This window comes from Phocoena phocoena, chromosome 18 (genome assembly GCF_963924675.1).
Source record: "Phocoena phocoena chromosome 18, mPhoPho1.1, whole genome shotgun sequence".
In the NCBI taxonomy this organism is placed as follows: domain Eukaryota; kingdom Metazoa; phylum Chordata; class Mammalia; order Artiodactyla; family Phocoenidae; genus Phocoena; species Phocoena phocoena.
In genome coordinates this window covers 12,351,666-12,357,646 of record NC_089236.1, presented here as the reverse complement: position 1 = coordinate 12,357,646, position 5,981 = coordinate 12,351,666, and the positions used below count along the sequence as shown (strand labels likewise).

General features: G+C 38.0%; 1 pseudogene; it reads right to left on the bottom strand.

Annotated features, from left to right (window-relative positions):
- Window positions 1-270: 270 nt before the first annotated feature.
- LOC136137503 (tigger transposable element-derived protein 1-like) lies at window positions 271-2,657 on the bottom strand (annotated as a pseudogene).
- Window positions 2,658-5,981: the final 3,324 nt, after the last annotated feature.

Sequence of the window (5,981 nt, the reverse complement as noted above, 5' to 3'; positions counted from 1 at the left end):
ATAGAACGTTAGACAGAATCCCTCTAAAATGAGCTAGATGAAAAGGAGTCACAAAGCAATTACAGGCACACCTCAGAGGTACTGTGGGTTCAGTTCCAGACCACTGCAATAAAGCGAATATCGCAATGAAATGAGTCACACAAACTTTTTGGTTTCCTAGGGCATATAAAAGTTATGTTTACATTACAATGTATTCTATTAAGTGTGCAATAGCATTATGCCTGAAAAACATATATACCTTAATTTAAAAATACTTTATCGTTAAAAATGCTAACCATTCTTTGACTCTTCAGTGAGTCGGAATCTTTTCGCTGGTGGAGGGTCTTGCCCGGATGTTGATGGCTGCTGACTGATCAGGGTGGTGGGTGTTGAAGGTGGGGTGGCTGTGATAATTTCTTAAAATAAGACCACAGTGAAGTTTGCCACATCAATTGACGCTTCCTTTCACAAATGATTTCTCTGTAGCATGCAGTCGTGTTAGATAGCATTTTACCCACAGTAGAACTTCTTTCAAAATTGGGGTCAGTCCTTTCAAACTCTGCCACTGCTTTATCAACTAAGTTTATGTAATATTGTAAATCCTTTATTGTCATTTTGAAACAGCAGGACCCTATGGTCCTCTGCCTGCCTTTTGTCTGGGGAAAAACTTTAGCCAAAGAATAAGTTTAATCAGAGAAGTGAGAAAATGCAGAAACAAAGGAAAACAGTCAAGGAGACCAAATAATAATTGTTTAGTCTTTAAGAATAGTCAAGGACCTTTAGTTCCCTCTCAGGGGCTATAGATAATATTCTGAGCCATAACTTGTGAGCTGTCTTGTAGATACTGAAACTCCCACCAGACTGTAGCCGTGACATAAGCTGCCACAATTCCGAGAATTGGCCTCAAGGAAATGGGAAAAAAACGACCCTGGAACTAAAGATTAACTGTAATTAAAACAATCAAGATGATGCTCATCAGGTCACCACATGGCCAATTTCAAGATGAATGTCAGAGCTGGTTATGCAATTTTTACATGTAGCCCCCTCCCTCCATCTATAAAACCTCTTGTCCACTGGTTGTTGGGGGCAGGAAGTGGGGGAGAGTCAGGATTTGGACAGGAGTCAGCCCTCCCCCAACCCCACTCCCTAGTTGCCAGCATCCAAAATAAAGCAAACTATCCTTTCCACCAACCTTGCCCCTTTATTGGCTTTTGAGCAATGAGCCGTTGGACCCCACTTTCAGGAACAGTTTCAACAGTCTCCACAGCATCTTCACCAGGAGTAGATTTCATCTCAAGAAACCACTTTCTTTGCGCATCCATAGGAAGCAACTCCTCATCTGTGAAAGTTTTATTGTGAGATTGCAGCAATTCAGGCACATCTTCAGGCTCCACTTCTAATTCTAGATCTCTTGCTATTTCTACCACATCTGCAGTGACTTCCTCCATTGAAATCTTGAACCCCTCAAAGTCATCCATGAGGATTGTAATCAACTTCTTCCAAAGTCCATTAATGTTGATATTTGTATCTCTTCCCATGAATCACTAATGTTCTTAATGGCATCTAGAATAATGAGTACTTTCCAGGATGTTTTCAATTGACTTTGATCCATCAGAAGAGTCACTATCCATGGCAGCTATAGCCTTATGAAATGTATTTCTTAAATAAAACTTGAAAGTTGAAATTACTCCTTGATCCATGGGCTACAGAATGGATGTTGTATTAGCAGGCATGAAAACAACATTAATCTCATTGTCCAGCTCCATCAGAGTTCTTGGGTGACCAGATGCATTGTTAATGAGCAGTAATATTTTGAAAGGCATCTTTTTGTCTGAGCATTATGTCTCAACAATGGGCTTGAAATATTCAGTAAATTATGCTGTAAAGAGATGTGCTGTCATCCAGGCTTTGTTGTTCCATTTATAGAGCACAGGCAGAGTAGATTTAGCATGATTCTTAAGGGCCCCAGGATTTTCAGAATGGTAAATGAGCACTGGCTTCAACTTCAAGTCGCCAGTTGTGTTAGCCCCTAACAAGAGAGTCAGCCTGTCATTTGAAGCTTTGAAGCCAGGCATTGACTTTTCCTCTCTAGCTATGAAAGTCCTAGATGGCATCTTCTTCCATTGTAGAACTGTTTTGTCTGCACTGAAAATATGTTGTTTAATGTAGCCACCTTCATTAATTATCTTAGCTAGATTTTCTGTATAACTTGCTGCAACTTCTACATCAGCACTTTTATGTTATGGAGATGACTTTTTTTAAACCTCATGAACCAACCTCTGCTAGCTTCAGACTTTTCTTCTTCACCTTCCTCACCTCTCTTAGCCTTCATAGAATTGAATAGAGCTAATCCAGGGTCTTGCTCTGGATTAGGCTTTGGTTTAAGGGAATGTTATGGCTGGTTTGATCTTATATCCAGACTACTAAAACTTTTTCCATATCAGCAATGAGGCTGTTTTACTTCTTATCATTCATATGTTCACTGGATTAGCACTTTTAATTTCCTTCAAGAACTTTTCCTTTGCATTCACAGCTTGGCTAACTTGTTGGCACAAGAAGCCTAGCTGTTGGCCTATCTCACCTTTCAACATGCCTTCCACACTAAGCTTAATCATTTCTAGCTTTTGATTTAAAGTGAGAGACATGTGACTCTTCCTTTCACTTGAGGAGGAGGCCATTGTTGGGTTATTAATTGACCTAATTTCAATATTGTTATGTCTCACAGAATAGGGAGGCCCAAGAAGGAGAGAGATGAGGGAACAGTTGGTTGGTGGAGCAGAGACCACACGACATCTATCAATTAAGTTTGCTGTCTTACATGGGTATAGTTTATGGTGCCCTAAACAATTACAATAACATCAGAAATCACTGATCACACGTCACCATAAAAAATATAATAATAATAAAATGTTTGAAGTATTGTAAGAATTACCACAATGTGACATAAAGTGAGCAAATGCTGTAGGAAAAATGGTGCTAATAGACTTGCTAAACGCAGGGTTGCCACAAAACTTGTAGCAGAATGCATAGAAAGAGGTGTGCTGTATGCAGAATTGTTATGTCAGTTGCTAAAGTTAAAAAACCCGAAATACATGATACACAAGACAAAGCACTGGACCTCAGAGAAAACATAAATCAAGGAACAGACGGAAATATAACACAGTTGCTTCTGCTGTAGAATAACTTAATAAAAAACATTAACATGCTAAAAGACAAGGATGTTAAAATAACTGAATGACATGAAGAAAAGTTGTAAAACTAAGGAAATAGAGCATTAAAATGACTAATAAATAAAACTAAAGCATCAAGGAAGAGAACAGACTCCTTTAAAGTTAAATTCTTGGGGCTTCCCTGGTGGCGCAGTGGTTGAGAGTCCACCTGCCAATGCAGGGGACACGGGTTCATGCCCCAGTCCGGTAAGATCCCACATGCCGCGGACCGGCTAGGCCCGTGAGCCATGGCTGCTGAGCCTGCACGTCCAGAGCCTGTGCTCTGCAATGGGAGAGGCCACAACAGTGAGAGACCCATGTACCGCAAAAAAAAAAAAAAAAAATTAAATTCTGACAATTAGAGGAAAGGCTTGAGATTATCACTATAAATTAAGATAAAAATTACAGAGAGTAGAGAAAGTAGAAAAAAGCTGTAGAATATAGACAAGAGGGTCCTACATAAAGATAATTGACAACACTGAAGTATAGAAACAAAAAAATGGAACAAATGATGTATTCAAAGATAAAATACAAGAGAACCCCCTACACTCCCCCCCAACACACACACAAAATAAAAGTTTCCAGGTTGAAAGATTACTAAATTCTGGAAAATTTTGATACAGAATGTTCACCAGTGATACATATCAGAGCTAAGCTACTAAACTTTAAGGAAAAAAGTTCTTAATTTTTAAGAATCTTAAAAGTTCTTAATCTCTTAATAAGAGATAAATCAGACTGGCCTTAGACTTTTCCGTGGTGAAGACAGTGGAACAGTTTATATCAAGATATGTGGAAAGTAGTGTGACCAAAGAATGTCATACCAAGTGCAGATGTCATTCAAGTATAACGAACACAGGCAGACCTTCTTCTCAGGAGAGAAGCAGCTCAGAATTCAGTATACGAGGGTTTTTCTTGGAGAAACAAGTTGACAAAAAAATCCAGATAATTAAAAGACTCAGGAATAGAGAGACCATGGTGGGAAGGGGCCAGTAATGAGCACTGAATTTGTCTAATTGTAGAATGATTACTAAACTACTATGGGAATTATATTTATGAACAAAATGTAAATATTTTCAAACTGAGCAATGCTACTAAGAATATACAAACAACATTTGGGAGATGGGCAGCAAGATGGAAGCAATAGAGTGTTAGAGAGGTGTATGGATTGCATACCATTCAGGCAATCCATAACAAATACTATTTCTCTCAACTAAACTTTGGAAAAATACTGGGTGGCACCAACTGTGAGACTTTACTCCCTGACAAGTAGTTGGAAAACAAATCTGTAAGTACAGATCCATTAGCTTTTGGAGTTAGCAAGCCTACCAGATCCATAAGCTTTTAGAGTTAGAAAGGCTAACAGATCCATAAGCTTTTAAAGTTAGCATGGCTAATCTGAGTTAGTCGATCTCAGAAAGAAGGCAGAATCACTTAGCTCCTCTTTTTATTTTCATGGTTTTCAGAGACGAGAGAGGAATTCAAATAGAAAAGTGCAGAAAAACATGTAACAAAGAAATTGTAGCCCAACATAACTGAGGAGCCGTTTAGAAAGGGACTTAGTCACGTATAAGAAGCATTCTCATTTCTAAAGCCAGAAAAAGAACATCCCAGGGCCCAGAAGGAACCATAGATGTGATCTCAGCCTTCTAGAATCTCGCAGCAAAGTCACAGAGAATGAGGAAAGGCCTGAACAGTGGAGACAGAGAAATGTTACCCTACTTTGCAAAAGACGAAGTAATTGAATTCAGAATATAGACTAACAAGATTGAGGTCTGGAAAAATTCTTGAAGAGACTGTCACATGGTGAACTTTTAGGAGAAAGGAAACTAATTTTTAATGATAATTTACATATTCAAATAATTCCATCCCCATAACAATTGTGTGATGTATTCATTGTTCTTACCACAATGCAGATGGAGAAACTTAGTGTCAGAGAAATCAGTATTTGTTCAAGGTCACGCAGCTAGTAGATGCTGGGCTATATTTGCTGCCCCATTTTATTAAAAATGTGATGATCACTAAGGGTCCATGCAGTTTTACTAAGATAAGGTTGGTCAAACTTACTCTCTCTTTTGATAATATTCTAGGTATAGAGATCTACCAGAGACCTGGTATCCTGGCTTAGTTAGGTGCTTGACCAAGTCTCCAGGGTATTCTTGTGTCTGATGTAATGGAAAAAAATCAATGTTTCATAGAATAATTGTTGCTTTAAAATCCTCAGCCTAAAAATATCAATAGCACTGTACAATCTATTAAATGAAAAAATTATCTAAAATAAGAGCCTATATCTTATTTTGTTTTGTTTTTTCAGAGACCAAAGTTTTTATATATATTTTAGTTAGCTATTTTTCTCTTGACATGGTTTCTGGTATATAGTAGGTACTCCAAAATATTTTGTGGAAAAGTTTATAAATTTGGAGGGAAATCTACAGAGGCAAGCTGCAGAGCTCTGTCCTGTTTGACATTTTTTTCTGTGACTTGATGAAAACGTAGAAGACACGCTTATCAAGTTTGAAGGTGACAGAAAGCTGGAAAAGGGAATGAATAAGACTGATGATAAAATCAAGATTTAAAATAGTCTTGACAGGTTGGAATGATAGGCAAAACCGAAGTGTTCTATTCTGTATTTACCTTTAAAAACAACTGCCTGACTACTAAATGGGGAAATGGGTTTTGGCACCAGTTTATATGAAAAAGATTTTAGAGTTTTGCTTGTCCATAGCGGGAGCCAACAATTTGATGTAGTTGCTAAAATTTTTTTAAAATTCCAGATTGCGTTAATAGGATGGTGGT